Here is a 17122-nt window from a genome sequence, read left to right on the forward strand (position 1 = left end):
ATAAAGTATGTAGGCCTCAGTGTTCTGTCTTGCTGTATACGGCAGTGCTAACATGCAGAGTTTTACAGAACAACAGTATAAGGTAAAGTGTACAATATTCTGAGCAGCTAGGCAAATACATATATATCTATATCTATATATATATATATATATATATCTATCTATATATATATATATATATATATATCTATCTATATATATATATATATATATATATATATATATATATATATATATATATATATATAGATAGATATATATATATATATATATATATATATATATATATATATATATATATATATATATAGTTTTTTATAATTAACATACCGTATATCATTGATCATTATCGGTGACTGAGACAATTTCAGATGTTTGACAGGATTTATCAATCCAGTCTTTGTGGATATTATTCATTACCACTGCATGTGGAATGCACCCTATAGACCAGTACATAGTTGCGCAAGAGTTAGTATCCGCCCTGGCTATAATATTGATAAATATGTTAACAAAAGTGAAATTGTGGAACGAATGAAAATTGCCAACTGTAAGACGGTATAGTTACAGTGTGAATTCTTACAGGAGCTATAATCTATTGAATGTGAAGAGTTGTTTGTTATCCATTAACTAAATGGAAAACATTTTCTATGGAATTCTTGTAAAATGTCGTCGTAAGGATGTTAAATACCCGGAAGGCTCACATCTAAAGTAGACAAGAGGGTGCAGACTGCTAATATACACACATGTTCGTCTCCTTATGAACTCCGTGGCCTTAATTATTGTTTTTAGTCTTCGTACCCAAAAGAGTTAAGAGCACTTGGAAAAAAAAGTCTAATTGAAAATGTTCGTCCCTTTGGATTTAACTGACTGTCTGAGCTACAGGCATCGAAAGGAAATGATCAAACGAGTTTCATACACTTGGAATGAATAGATTCTAGCTTTCACATCAATAAAAGACTTCCAGCATGAGGCCAACTTCATTTCATTTGGTTAAGTGTTGCACGTATACCTATGAACAAATACCACAAAGAATATATTCATTAATCAATCTTATTAATCGTTCATTCAATAGAATATACAGGTTAGTACTTGATTCTAATTTCATAACATACACAAGGAGAATGAACACTTTAAGAATGGTGCACTGTTACATATTTTCATATTTATATAATATTATTATATGTTTTACCATATTTTCCCCGGGTCCGACCTAGCTCTCGACGCCACTGGCTCCCTGGTCTGGTTTACGTAATATCTATGATAATATACGGATGTAGTAAAGTATAGGAAAGTTGGATTCACGTTATTGCGCAATTTATGGCTTCACATCTTTTGATGCTAACAACCTGAGTTATGTCAACACATATAAAACAGCTTTATTTGCCGTATACCGCACTACATACATAACCCTACTAAAATACAGAGGCGTTTTCGACACTTTCGACACGCATACACACTGACGGTAGGGAAGGTTGCAACTTCAGAAATGTAAAGAACTTCCGACACGTCTTTTATACCTGCGATTACAAACCCTTTGCTACGCAAACGTATGCAGGCTCCTTTTCAAAGGGACTGCCGCGAATCAGTATCAATCCATAGAAATATGCACAATAAACCGAAAGAATTAACCTACATTTTCATTTCTATAACTTGAATCCATTTTTCCCATTCATACGAAGATCAAAATACTACGTATAGATTGAGCCTGTCATCCACGTCAATATAGATATGTATATGGTATACACTATTGTGTATATCATATAGGTAATGCTATTAGTTTCATTAATATGGTACTGTTTGCCTTGAATTATGACGGAAACATTTCCGTGCAATGACATAATACAAACCACTTAACGGGAACGAAAGGAAAAAAGGAGCAGGGAAAGGAAGTCAAATAAAAACTGCTGCGTTGTTCGTGGTTCTGATTATCTCGTGCCCAATTTGCGTATTGATCGCTTGTTTGCTTGTGGGTAAATATTGACTCGGATGTTCGTAGGTCACAGAGAGAGATGATTCTACGCCAGGAATAAGTGAACACCAACCGCTTCGTATATCTAAGGGGAATTACCCCCAGGCCAAACAAGAAAACAACACTGGTATATGCATTATATTGTGGTACATAATAATAGATAATATATGCGACGTGAATGCGTCAATACGTGTGATGGTAATAACACTGCGTGTATTCAACTTAAAAGGAGACGGTTGTTGTTAAAACATTCTGACATCATTTCCATAACAACGAGAAAACGAATTGGCATGTGTGCGCAGGATCAGTGTGCGTGTGTGAACGCAATGTGAGTTTAACTGTTGTTTAGCAGTAGGATTAAGAATGCAAGATATTCCAACTTCCACGACAAACGGTTAATCCCATGTGAACGGTGGTCCTTCACATTGAACCAGTCTGCTCGTATTAAACAATGGCAGCTTACATCATATATAAATATATATATATACTCTCTTAAAATGAGAGACTGAAATTTCAGTCTAATCGACTGAAATTTCAGTCTAATGATGGATGGGATAAGGGATCAGACTACTTAGACTGAATTCCAGTCTGAAATGTAAAGACTGAAGATCAGTCTTAATTAGACTAAATACTCTTCAGTCTAATAGACTGAAAATCAAACCACTTTAGACTGAACAGTCAGCAGTTTAGACTGATTTATTGCAGCACCAGTCTTAATAAGATTGAATACTTTCAGTCTATAAGACTGATATCAGACTGAACAGTCGGTCCTTTAGACTGAATTATTACACATCACAGCTATACTGTCAATTTTATAAATTGCAAATTCTGGATTGAACAAGCTTTTCTATAGATCCTCCGTGTTGGCTAAGTGCTGGAATTCTTCAATAAAGATGCAGTTAAGGTCATCAAGACAACATTCAATGATCTGTTAATGCAGGGGAATTTACTGAAAGGTGCTACTTCATGGAGTGACTTCACCTTCACATCCAATCATGTTAGGCTATAAAGACCAGAAAATCATTGTGACAGTCACACACAAAGTACATTAAAAATGGTATTCCATCAAGAAATATAATTGTCAATATCCACCGAACAGTAATTTTATTCCCACTAACCCACTTATATATTCTTATATAATTTTTAATATATTAAAAAAAAAACAGAAATCAAAACTACAATATTCTGAGGGATGTTCAACAAAACATGTTATCTTTGCAACAAACGTTCAAATTATAAAGATACTTTACATAACAGTGACATATTTTCAGTTCAATATTAATCTGTCAAATTTCTGCTTGAATTGGGCCTGGATCTAAAATGTTCTTTAATTTTTTTGGAAAGGATTAGGTGAGCTGAGAACAGATCAGTGGTGTCGCCAATGGGTGGCCTGGGGAACCCCTCCCCCGAGAAGGAATTCACAAATAGACATATCACCAACCAAGATTCAAATGTCTGGCAACACCACTGTAACAGAAAGCACTTTAAATTCTTTGTATGTCACCACCAGGTGGTAATACCCTGGAATTCATTGACAACACAGCTGTAAATTGAGTGGTTATATACCCAGCTGATCCCATCTCCCGATCTCACTGAACTTTAAATTTTCCACTGTAAAGGATATAGTAACTATACGATCCTGCCTTTACAAAAGGGATATGATGGAAACACGACCATAGTACAATGGATCTGGTACATTGCCTTTTTTCCAGTTGTGAATCATTAATGTATAGTAGCAACAATTTTCTTAGAATGATTTCAAAATGGGGAAAACATATGACAAATTTTCAGCAGGTTATTTATAAAATATTAGGAATGGTCAAACTATATATCAGTGCGGTGAACATTTAATACTTTGTGTTTCAATGATATAGATTGGCGATTGCTGAAAGTCATTATCCAGCACACACAAAACAACATATTACAAGCAGTTAACAGAATGGCACAAACTTCATAATGGCTATTAGATAAACATGAACTATTATATACTGCATTCACGATTTCATGATATGGCATTCATATAAAGCAAATTTGTATGCAAAAACAGTACATGTGACTATTATACCACCCTCAATTATTTCTTAACTTTCTGATAGTAATCATATATAGTGATTTTGATTGGGATTTCAATCAAATTTTAAAGTTTTATAAATTATCTCACGTGAATCCTTTAATGTCGGCCTCTAGCTGAAAAAGAAATGTCACTCGAGAGTCGACTAAAAAATTGAAAACAGTTTTGACTCATTACATCACTAAAATTTAAAAAAAATGGGGGGGGGGGGGAATAATGAGGAAAGGATATTCTCAAATGGAATTTTCTACAGTTACTGACTTTATAATAATCAGGTTACTTGCTTTTCATGGAACAAATTATGGAATATTGTGCACAATAAATAATATTAGCTTAATTAATTGCTTAATTAAATAAACCTTCAACATAGTGAGTGCAGTGAAATGTAGGAACATTAAAGTAAACATTAAAATAACATGCTCGAAAAATCATACAACAAAGTTTTTTTGGCAACTAGGTGTTTGTTTAATTACATTCATAATTAGATCAGTATCATTAAAAAACATTTTTAAAAACCAAAAATCAATTAAATATTTTTTTCTGGAGCCCTCCCTATTCATATAAAACTGTTTGTAAACTCCGGGTAATCAATTTAACGTTTTAGGGTATGTGTTAGTTACTCCTTAAAGGCATTGAAGATTTGTCCCAAACAGCATGCAGCCATCTGAAAAAGTTAACTTTCTGTTGCTTGCAAGTGATGTTTGTTCGTGTCGCTAAAAAAGACAGACAGTAATGAAACGTGATACCTTGATATCTTTAGCTGGACCTGAGATGTTCATCGCTGTATCGTTCATACACTGTAATGTGGGTATTGACCGTAGCTGTATGTACTGACTGTACACTAGTGTCTAATTACCGACGGTAGCAAGCTGTGTTTGTATTTTCTGGGATCGATGGCAGTGTCTAACACTTCTGTTACACCTCATTCGAAACTAGGTCAGATTACCGGCATTAGACGTTCTTTTTGCGCGAGTCTTCACACCCTTTTAAAGCTACTCCATGCTGACACACGTGGTTCCGGACTACAGAGCAATAAAAAAGTAACATTCACTCCTTGAAGTAACTCCATGCTGGCTGCCCTTATAGATGTGGCATGGATACGGACGAGAGACTTCACTTCTGTTGGTTGCAAAATTCCATACACCATGGAAGCATGGAACTCACAAAACTAGTGTTGTAGAGGGGGAGCATAGTCTATGTTAAATGTATGTTCTACGCCTCTGTCCCAGCTGGAATGGCCAGTTTATCTGCCACAATGAAGAATTGTTTGGGGTTCAATTCTGGTCCGAGAGATAGCATGAAAGGCTGTCAATATTGTCCTTGTCTGCCCTGTGCTGCACTCTCAATATCTGTGCCCTCCTGTTTGGTGAAGATAAAAATAAATGTGATAAAGGACAAGCAATATGGTATAAATCAAAACATTCTTAAAAAAAGATATGTTGAGAGGTAGAGAGACTAGACTAGAATAATATTTAGGAGAGAATGGAGAAACAAGAACATGACTGGCATTGTACAAAGGAGATATATCAATTCACGATAGGCAGCAATATGTCATCCATGGCGGGTGAGATGTGTTATGTGAAGGTGGATTCAAATTCAACCTAACATTTATGGGTTATCATGTTGATTTTGGCAGGTACATGGTTACCAAGCAAGGTTTGTTGTTAGTTGTTTTCAGAAATTTCTCTTTTTAAGGATAAATTGTTCATGACATCTCCTGATTCCATTACATCAGCATAGAAAACCAGTGAACAAGGAATATGATTTACATTTTAGCCTACTGATTTCACTAATATGTCTATCTGCTTGTAAAAGAAACTGATTTCATAACATTAGTGAATGGTAATATTACTGTAAAATCTTATAATAAAGACTGATGGCCCACTATATGTTTAATAAAATAACAAAAGCATACCAATTTTTTTCCAGTTTCCACATGATTTAAATACAATGGTAATGGTTTAACAGAATCGTGTTAGCTTCATGCTGTAATGGCTGTAGAAGTCACTACATTTTTTCAAATAATTAAGGGTGCTTACAATCTATGCATAATAGTACTGTGTTTTGCAATTTCTTGAGCATTATTATGTTCAAGTATTTGTTATGAGGTTAACCTAGCCTAGATTCATTTGGGACGATCGAGTACATATTGCAGTCCTGACAAGCGTGCTTATTCGCCCGACGATTGGGTTCATATGCAGGACAGGCGGGCTGATTTGCCCGACGATCGGGGTACATATGCAGGACCGGCGTGCTTATTCGCCCGACGATCGTGTTAATAGGCCCCACCAATTATAACAACAGCCTAGGCCTAGGCCCTATTTGCTATAGTACAGCCTAGCTAGGCCTACCTCGCGCACAAGCCTAGAATAACTAACGTTACGAACTGCCAAGCTTTTATTCTGTATTAATTGGAAAACAACAAAAAACATACATACATACCCTCGAACACTGTTATCACTTCTTCGTGGAAACCTTTATTTGTAAGAAAAGTTCTTAAAGACTCAGCCATTGCTAATTTATAACCTTTACTCTAGCTTAGACATACGGTCGTCTGTCTCGTTCATGCCTAGCTGTGTGTACGGCGTGCGTACGTACAGTACAGCGAGTACCTGGCTAAGCGAAGAATATAGTAGTATATATGTACACAAGTTGTAGCGCTCGTTGTCACACTTATTTTTGTGCAGCGTATTTGCAAGTTTTCGGATGACGTAGGCGCATTTCTGTTCTCTGATTGGATACATTTTTCAGTGGAATACAGAGACTGAAAATGGTAAGATGACATGCCACATGTGATTAGCTGATTGGTTAATAAAGTCAGTCCAAAACAGCGACTGAACGGTGTAACTGATAATACAGTCTAAGTAGAGTGTTTCTCAGTCTAAACTCAGTGTATAACACTGAAAAAAATTTCAGTCTTAAAGAAGACTGAATTCTTCAGTCTAACATTTTAAGAGAGTATATATATATATATTATATATATATATATATATATATATATATATATATATATATATATATATATATATATATATATATATAAATATATATATATATATAAATATATATATATATATATATATATATATATATATTAATATATAACCTCCAGTCGCTCGTTCTTACAGGCGTATATGTTATTATACATATGTTAATTAATGGACAGAGTTTTAGTAAGTGCATGTTTCTTCTTCAACCTTGACATGTTTTGTCATCATGATATCTCCATTTTGCTATTTGCAGTTCCAAGATTTCTGCCATCGATGATGTTTACCGTCTTCTTTGAATAGAGTTTAGTAATCTCTGCTTGCCAATTCTATTCAACTTAATCATTTTTCAGTTTGCAGCCATCGTTTTTAAACTTATTTACTAGCTTGGGTTGTAACTTTTGTGTAATTCTTGCAATCCATATGTAATATACACATCGCGTTATACCATCAATCTAACTAAGATTGACGTGGCTACCACCATCGACTACTCCATATAATAGCTAAGTAAATAAATTATGTCTAAAGTACCTTACCTTATCTGTCACATAATACAAATCTTGTTACGACCTTCCTGGAGGACCAACCGTTATTGCTGGTCTCCAAGCTCCCCCACCCAATCCCATGCCCCCACCCGATCCTCCCTCCCCTACTCACTCCTCCGTGGGTTACTGCAAAGAGTTAAACGACAGTAATTTTAAGGTAACATGACGGCAAGGGGAAATCGCTTCACAAAGATTTACGTTGGGGGTATTGGACTGTATACGGTTAGGCAAAATGAGAATATAGAGCATATCGGAAGTATACTAACGATCCAGTATGGTCTAGCCTACCAGTAGTTGACAAAATGACAGTATGTAGTATATAGGAAGTATGCTAACGATCCAGTACGTTCTAGCCTACCAGTAGTTTGCAAAATGAGAGTACAGAGCACATCGGAAGTATACTAACGATCCAGTATGGCCTAGCCTACTAGTAGTTGACAAAATGAGAGTATAGAGCACATCGGAAGTATACTAACGATCCAGTATGGTCTAGCCTACTAGTAGTTGACAAAATGAGAGTATAGAGCACATCGGAAGTATACTAACGATCCAGTATGCTCTAACCTACTAGTAGTTTGCAAAATGAGAGTTTGGAGCACATCGGAAGTATACTAACGATCCAGTATGGTCTAGCCTACTAGTAGTTGACAAAATGAGAGTATAGAGCACATCGGAAGTATACTAACGATCCAGTATGCTCTAACCTACTAGTAGTTTGCAAAATGAGAGTTTGGAGTACATCGGAAGTAAACTAACGAGTCAGTATGCTCTAGCCTACCAGTAGTAGACAAAATGAGAGTATAGAGCACATCGGAAGTATACTAACGATCCAGTATATATGGTCTAGCCTACCAGTAGTAGACAAAATGAGAGTATAGAGCACATCGGAAGTATACTAACGATCCAGTATATATGGTCTAGCCTACTAGTAGTTGACAAAATGAGAGTATAGAGCACATCGGAAGTATACTAACGATCCAGTATGGTCTAGCCTACTAGTAGTTGGCAAAATCAACGCAAACGGTGCTTTAGACCTTTATATATGTTAGTAGAACACTTGACATTAGAAAAGGATATGCACTCTCTTTGGAAATGTTGAAAATGATGAAAGCTCTAACGTAACCAACAACAGGCTTGTAAATGTGTTTCTCCTTAATCTGCTCTTTATGGCACAAATACTGAAATATTGATAAGAGGATTATGTTGGAATATAGTCGGGAAGTTTTTCTTGTTTATTTATTCAAACCAAGGATTAGCGAGTTCCTGAAACTTAAGGAGAGAATATTCTAAAAGGACACAACTCAAGCGCAATCACCTCTACGCCCGACAGTTCACACTGTCGACCTGCTCTGATAATTCTTGTCTTAGAGCTTACACTATAATTTAAACCAACTCGCCAAATATTATCTCAATCAAGTAAATGACTGAATAATTATGCAGGCCTTAAAATATATCACTCTGTGAGTATTATACAAACAGATCATACAAATCTTGCTTCTCATATATCTTGACAACAACATGCACTGGTTTCTTTCAAAAGAAGAATAAGTTGTTTTGTGGTTTCTAAGGTGGCATTCAAATAGAAAACAGGTCGAGGTTAGAAATAAGCTACCAAGTAAAGATTTCACACACAAAAACTCCAACACGTGCCATGGAGATTTATCTTCATAAATGATACATAGCTTTATCATGTGATTATAATTTGGCTTTTCCGGCCTATAACCTGGCGTCGCTGTCAATAGGGCGACAGGAGAAAACATAACGATTATATTAATTGATTAATGCGTAGAAAATACAAGGTAATACACAGTGCAAAAGTGAGTTGAACAAATATATTAACGACGCTTCCACATGGCAACTCCTACACACACATAATATACAGACGTACAAGCATACATGCAGGTAGATCATACATGATAGAGCGCCACACATGAACGTGTTGATGAACAGACAAACAGTTTATACATACATGTACACAGAAAACCTAACTTACATTATATCAGACAACCTCAAACTATATATAACCGTATATCATGGCAATTTGGTGCAGCGTATAAGAACAGCCAAACAATTACGTTTTGACTGAAATGAAACGCATATTTCTTGTTTTGTTGTGTCGAGTGATGTTTCGGAATCCTGATTTCAACAATATTTCCAAATATTAGTTTGTTATTATTTTTACCTTATGTATGCCTATGTAGGCCTCTAAACGTTATGTTGACTATATCTGCACTTGCTCTATGTATTTTGTCACCTGTTTGATAAAATTACGTTATCATGATTGTCGACACCTATGGACCAATTGACCTACCACACGGCTCACATAGCGACAGTAGTAATTAATGTTGAAGTTAGCATGCAATGCCAGCATCTATCATTTTTACCTCAGAGAAGCCAATCATAGAAAATGGTCAACTAATCGCAAACTGATATAAAATACACATCCTGAAATAAGGCTCGACATTTCAGTTTAGTTTCAAAATTTGTGGAAAGTATATGTTTCTGTGTTTAACCAATAAACGTTGAAACATCGAGTAAACTAAACATTTTCAATAAGAATTTTGAACTGTAATAAACCTACTATTTCTGGCACGGTTGTCCATCTGTTTGTCTTTCAATAATTTTTTACTGCATGACTTCAAAAGAGAAAAAAACACAGAATAAGTCGTATTCTTTGCTTGCTTAAATGCTTCAACACAAGAAAGATTGAAAGGACCTTAGAGAAATTCTTGCCGTAAAAATGATTGATGGACGCTCTGAATAATTACCTCCTTCAACTTTGTGTTCATGAGTTCATTGACATTCCATGAGCTGAGTATACCTACGCAGAATTAGACAAGTTAGTTCGTGACAGATAATCATGATATTTCCTGCCAAAATAAAATAAATAAAAGTAGAAAAAGGACCACATGTCGAACGACTTAATGGTAAGTTCATAAATCCCTATATTTTTGTATTCGGTCAGTGTTACTAATTGCAATTCGATCAGTACAGGTTGATTCATGTGAGGCTATAAACCTAACACAGATTTTTGTTATGAAAGTTGAAATATTGTGACTCGACTTTGTAAAGATATTTAACGCTCTTCCCTTCTTGGGGTATATTTTTAACGTTTCTGATAGGGATATGCTTTGCCTTCTTTGAAGGATATGGTTAACGTTCTTTCCTTTCAGATGGGTACATATTTAACGTTCTTATATGGAAGATGCGTTACGTCGTCTTCGAGAGATATATTTCCTTTATTTTTCTTACTAGTTTATTATTTACGATTGATCGGGGATATCTTTGGACTTTTTTTGAGGGATACTTTTTACGTTCATTCCTCTCTGCTGGGTACATATTTTAGGTACTTTTTAGGTAAATTTTTTAGGTAAATAATGCCTCCTTTGAGGGATTAACGTTCCTTCGTTTCTAGTGGGCGTTTAATTTACGTTCTATGGGGGATATGTTATGTCCTCTTTAAGGGATATGTTTTACGTGATTTCCTTCCTGGTGGGATATATTTCGTTATTATAGGGTATATGTTACACTTTCATCGAGGGATATGCTTTCCTTTCAGATAGGTACATCTTTTCTGCTCTTATGTGCGATATGTTAATCTCTTAAAGGGGTATGTTTTACGCCTCTCGTTCTTTTCTGGTGGGTACATATCTTACGTTCTGATGCGGGGATATGAAATAGGTTTTTGCCTCGACGTTCCTTTCCTTCTTAGGATATATCAGATATATAGGTTTTAAGAGAGATTAGTGTTTTGGTTTATTGATTAAAGGTCTCTTTGATATACCTGTGGTATGACATAACACCAGTCGATCAATTAAGCCGCAATATGACTGGACCGAAGCGAAGTAATTACTTGGTCATGGTGACAGTTCACTCTGCCCTGATTTTCTGTGGAACATACATTATGGTATAACCTATATCTAACCTATATAGTAGTTCCATATTTATACATATATGATATGAAGTTTTACTAATTAATGTTTGGGAGAGCTTATTCCTTTCTTTGATCTATTCCAAACGTATATATGCTATAAAGCGCATTACTGTCAGCCAACTAGCCAAGCTATATATATTGGAAAAGGCATATCTTTTTTCTGACGATACAATTTTTTTCCTAAAAATATTGCCGAATATAATTAATTTTATATGGCATATTTTCGTCAAAATTCTGTCAGATACCTTGCATAATTTACGAGTTTGTGTCCGGGTAGATTTCGTCTGTAAAACAACCAAACGCAGTGAAGCGATTGGATGAAAGCGGGTCAGATGACGTAATAGGGTGTAGATCGACCAGCAACCAACACGACTACTTCTAGCCATTGTTATATATGATTCATATCTTTCACTGTTTGTTTCTTTTCTTTCCTTCTCTCCTCGTATCCTGCAGGGCATCTGCTGAGTGAAAAATTGAAAACAAATAAATGTAAGTTTTAGACCTTTGATTTCATATTTTGCTATAAGGTTACTAAATACTGGTTACTATAACGGAAGTCGATACGGGGTTTATGTTCTCGTATAGACTGCAGCATATGTATATGTACACTTATCGTAATAGCTTGTTGTATTAAGGTGCACTTAGATACGCTTGTAATATAACACCTCATCGTCAAGGCACGACTTTTTTATCTTTGTATGTTGTTTTTTCTTCTTTCATTTTGGTGTAAATTTCAAATTGCACTATATACGTTCGACATTTTGGTTCTGCAAGACACGTGAGAAGTTCAAGACTAAAAAAAACTCAATAACAGATATACTGCGTGATTCTTTGACGGAAACTGTGTCTGCAATGCATAGCCATTGCATAATCAAAGACGACACTAATACCGTTATTGAAGATAACATATGCAATATAAACAAAGAAACAGACAGGAATAATTTGTGTTTGATCACATATTTACATTTCATTTTCATTTTTCATTTTCTTTATTCCAGTATAAATTTACAGAGAAATTTATAAATATGATAAAATATAACAATATACAGAACATCAAAGTAGCTCACTTTCATCGATTAATGATCGAGATTATTTAACGGCAAGCACACGATATACCGGTAAGTATTTAAAAATACTATGTAACACATGTAACATGGAATCAACTTGGTAAAAAAGGAATTATATCTATAAGAAACTGTATAAAATAGGGAAAACAACTGATCTAGAGTAATAGTTCCCACCACTAAGGTTTAGAGCCGTTAACCATCAGGTTAGAGAAAAAATATTAAAATCAGTTATGAAGCAAATCAGATAGTGAAAATAAAAGCATTTGACTTTGAAGAGAAGATTTCGATTGGCTTAAGGAAGCCCTTTGGGACAATCCCATTCATCAACAGATGTTTACCTGAAATATCTAATTATGTAAACTAACTTACACACCTGTGAGATTGAAGATATGTTGAGTAATGCAGAAAACCACAAACAAACAAAAAATAGAGGGAAATGTCACTTTCAATATTTGTCTTCTGCGCAAACACACTACAGTTGTTCTTCGTCCATGTTTTTTTTTCCTGTTACGACTGATATCTCTAAATTGATAACTTTGAATACATTTGTTAGAGTCTATCGTGGCATCCTGTTCTCGCTAATATCAACAATATGTCAACTGACCTCTGTATAAGGTCGGTATCTCGTGAATGTTAAATCAGAGTTAATTAGCACAGGTATTAGTTTACCGATGCACCTTAACTGGGCATGTTTGTCACTGTTGATGTTAATACGCTATAAAGTTTGAGTAAGGCTGACGTAGGAATCCAGTCGTTAATTGTATCGAAGATATATGGTTAAATTAAACAGTTAATTTTGATACTGTTGTAAAACCGTTAGAAATCAGTTTTATTTCTACATCAATTTCATCTTTGGGTAAATTATCATGTAAACATGAGCGATTCATTGATTAAAGTGGAGCTACTCTTAGTCTACATAGAACATAGTACATAGAGCCTACATAGAACATAGTACATAGAACATAGTACACATAAAATATAGTACATAGAACATAGTACACATAGAACATACAGTACATATATGGTACACATAAAACATATTACATAGAACATAGTACACATAGAACATACAGTACATATATGGTACACATAAAACATAGTACATAGAACATAGTATACATAGAACATAGTACATAGAACCTTATTTCAGATGTAGACAAAATCCTCAACAACAAAACGTAAGACTTCTCAAGTATAAAAACAAGTTTAAATTGTTTTACAAAGTTGTCAACTTAAATTAACGATTACAATCAGGCCAGGACTATGAAGACAACGTCATTATCGAGTTAGCATTCACTTAACATATTTAAAAGCAGTGAATATCTTGAAAACTAGAATAGTTCATATAGAAACATTATTAACACTCATTGATTCTGCTATATATTTTTTGGGTGGGGGAGGGGGGCTGGATGTTTTAAGTTATCATTATTACAATTCTGCCCAAATTCTTCACTCTAAGCACTCTCATAATGTGAGAGCATGACAATGCAATGGATTCATATAGCTTAGCCGCTTCACTGAACAAAAATGCCTTTTCTTTTACACATTTCGATTTTAGTTTTGTCAAAAAAGTCACATTTTAACCGACCTGGGAGTTTCTGCTTCAAACAATACGCATTGAAAGTGAGGTAACAGTTCTCATTTTCAGTAATAAACTTTTATCATCTGTTTGAAGCATTAGTTATTTCGACTCATGGATGTTATTAATATCAAATTAAAACATGTTAAATCAGATTAGCAGATTCACTGCCCGAGGATGATAATTGAATAATATACATAAAGATCCCCTCTCTTAAATTATCACAGTCAATTGATCGAACACGAGCAATTTTCTGACGATATACCATGAATATGCAGTCTTTAAATAACTAACATGATTCAAGATATTGCACATAAGGCAGTAGGAAATGCACACAATCTTGAGATGATACGATATGTATATTATATACAAACAACAATACGACACTTTCAGAATTTCGCTATTATATGGGGATAAAGTATCGAAGAAATTCAAGATAAATGCGAGAAAAAAACTGCTTTAAAATATGTGCATGTCTTATACGTATAAAGTTAGAAAATTAACCTTCCTTGAGTTAACATCAATACCAAGGTCGCGAGGTTTGTAAGCAGTCGCTTACTTTCTTCATTATGTGGTGATGTGGCCGCAAGGCCAAGGAACGCCAGTTGGAACATCACTTCGTGACCACCTCCTTTAGAAATTTAATTGAATATTGTACTTGCAAAACACATGGAGAAAAGTCGCGTCCTCGGGCATATAAGTATATTGTGCCATAGCTTTACAGAATTCTGATTCCAAATCTGAAATTGAGTAATATTTGGTAAACTTAAAAGGAGAGAAAATGCCAGTGACCATATCAATGAAATCATTGTTTTGTTTATATGAATTCAGGTAAAACAGAGAATAATGTAGGAGATTATGATTTAGATGAGATGATAATTATGCACTGGTGGATATAGCTATAACAAGATGTGTCTATCAAAAATAAAAACATTAAAAAAAAATTGTGAAAAGACTGGAAAGAATAAAGGTTGTTGGTGTATCAGTATTAGGGGCAGGGCAGTACAACATCAGTTAAAATGTGAAATACGTTCTCGGTGTATGACTGTTACGCGTACATCATAGCTGATTATGATAGGTTAACATTACATTGTATCTGCAAAAGACGCGAGGTTGGATATGTGGTCGTTAGGTTGTGTGTTGTTAGGTTAGGTTAGGTTAGACCAGGTTAGGTTCGGTATAGTAGCCTATGTTGCGTTGCGTTGATCTAGGCCTATTGTTAAACTGAGCAAGAACATTATATTGCACTATTTTATATGTATGTTTGAATAATGTAATGCACCTATAACCTCCCATCCTCCCGCCCCCACCCCCTCTCTCTTGTGCGGTCGGGACCATCCCAAATACATCCCGTAATGTCTTATTACATAATGTGTGCGGATTCATATCATTCCAACCAACACAAACCCTTCCCTGATCTAGTACAAAGACATGAAGGATAAACTATTCTGACAATATCTGTCTGTGAAGAAACTATGCCACCTGTCACGAAATACTACCAATCTCTAAAAAAAAATGGAAATCCTGGCGACGTCCATGGAGGATGAAGAGGAACCTGGTGATACCTAAAATCTGTTTTAGGTTAATTTTAGGTTAATTTGCTTAATGAAACCAAAACACAACAATTGTACAGGCGTGGCAAACCTATAACATTTCGATATTTCATACAACCAATACCAACAAGTCATTCGTCAATTGTTCGTTACGTATACACGTGACACTGTTCACTGTTTACTTGACGGTAAGCACTCATTTAATCACAAACCTACAGTAATCGTATATTGTTAGTCTACAGGATCCAATGTCGCTAGTACAAGTGCGAACACACTATGTTAATCAGTATACTCCACAAGTCATTAGCCTCCGAAATATAGAGTAAACGTTGTGCTTATATTGTAATTATTTCATTTTATTACTAACGTTTGCGTAATTCAATCTTATAATGACCTCTTACTTATATGAATAAATATGTGAGAAGCCAAAAACAGGTTTACGATTTACGACGTAGCAAAACAAAACCATAGAACGAACCACATGAAACGAAGACTAATTAATTGTTCTTCTGATTTTAGAACTCTTCAACGACATTCTAAAAATATTAAGTGTAGACTGCCATACGTAATAGTCTCTTCATTTTTCATAACAAGGATTTGGTTTGATTTCCCTCGACTCGAGATAAAAAAAAATAAAAAATACATTAAATACATTCCAATGAGAGCATAATGCCGCCGCTCTGCAACGTATTATGGTATAGTCGAGAGAGGCAGACGAAACGGCTGACGAGAGAAACGGAGAGATGAAGTTTAAAGTGTCCAGTAAAAACTCTAGGTTTAAAATTAAATGTTTGTAAAGAAGCCAGCAATACGCCCTATTGGATGATCCTACAGTTCGTTCTTCTCCATAAATCGTCTTAAATGTGGCGTTTAGATATGCGTGATATCCCATTTTGAAATATTCTATATTTGCATATAGAGTTCAGAAGGAGGCGGAAGGGGTGTAGAGGGTGCAGAACTTGAAGGCAGGAGTTTGTGTCGTAAAAAATTATTTTGGAGACAGGAACGAAAAATTGCTTATACTCTTTTGCAATGGCAGTGGTAGCTTACAACTCCATCTTATTAATAATCATAAATTTATAAGCAAGTTGCGACATTGTTCAAAGGTTTCATGATATATAAAAAAATATATATCATGGATGCTATTTCTCCGTTACACTTTACATTCTACGTGGGAGAAGCCATTATGGAGACACCGACATACTTGTCTTTCCCTATCTGTGCATCTTTGGAGGAACCTATGTTTATCCTGCATGACAGCCGTTCAAAGCATCTCAGGGATAAAACTGTGCTGACGTACACCGAATATAAACTTCACAACGCCCTGCTTACAATTCCTGCATTTTTAAAATCCTCCTGTTTCTGTCATGTGAGGTAACTAAGTTTGAAATAAAGAGAGAAAACCTACTACATAAAA

At 35.0% G+C, this 17122-nt stretch overlaps 1 protein-coding gene and 1 long non-coding RNA gene across 2 annotated transcripts in view; one reads left to right on the forward strand and one right to left on the reverse strand.

Moving 5' to 3' along the window:
• Positions 1 to 17122, forward strand: part of LOC139969035 (netrin receptor UNC5B-b-like) — a 147968-nt gene that overhangs the window by 32496 nt on the left and 98350 nt on the right. Inside the window, exon 2 of the mRNA XM_071973743.1 lies at positions 11960 to 11995. The gene's annotated coding sequence lies outside the window, so the exon portion shown is untranslated. The remainder of the gene's footprint in view (positions 1 to 11959; positions 11996 to 17122) is intronic.
• On the reverse strand, positions 3030 to 6951 carry LOC139969030 (uncharacterized). Its single transcript, XR_011793625.1, has 2 exons — positions 6483 to 6951; positions 3030 to 5399 (listed from the first exon to the last, which is right to left on the reverse strand). It is a non-coding gene; the product is annotated as an uncharacterized lncRNA (long non-coding RNA).

This window comes from Apostichopus japonicus, chromosome 6, assembly GCF_037975245.1.
Source record: "Apostichopus japonicus isolate 1M-3 chromosome 6, ASM3797524v1, whole genome shotgun sequence".
NCBI classification, from domain to species: domain Eukaryota; kingdom Metazoa; phylum Echinodermata; class Holothuroidea; order Aspidochirotida; family Stichopodidae; genus Apostichopus; species Apostichopus japonicus.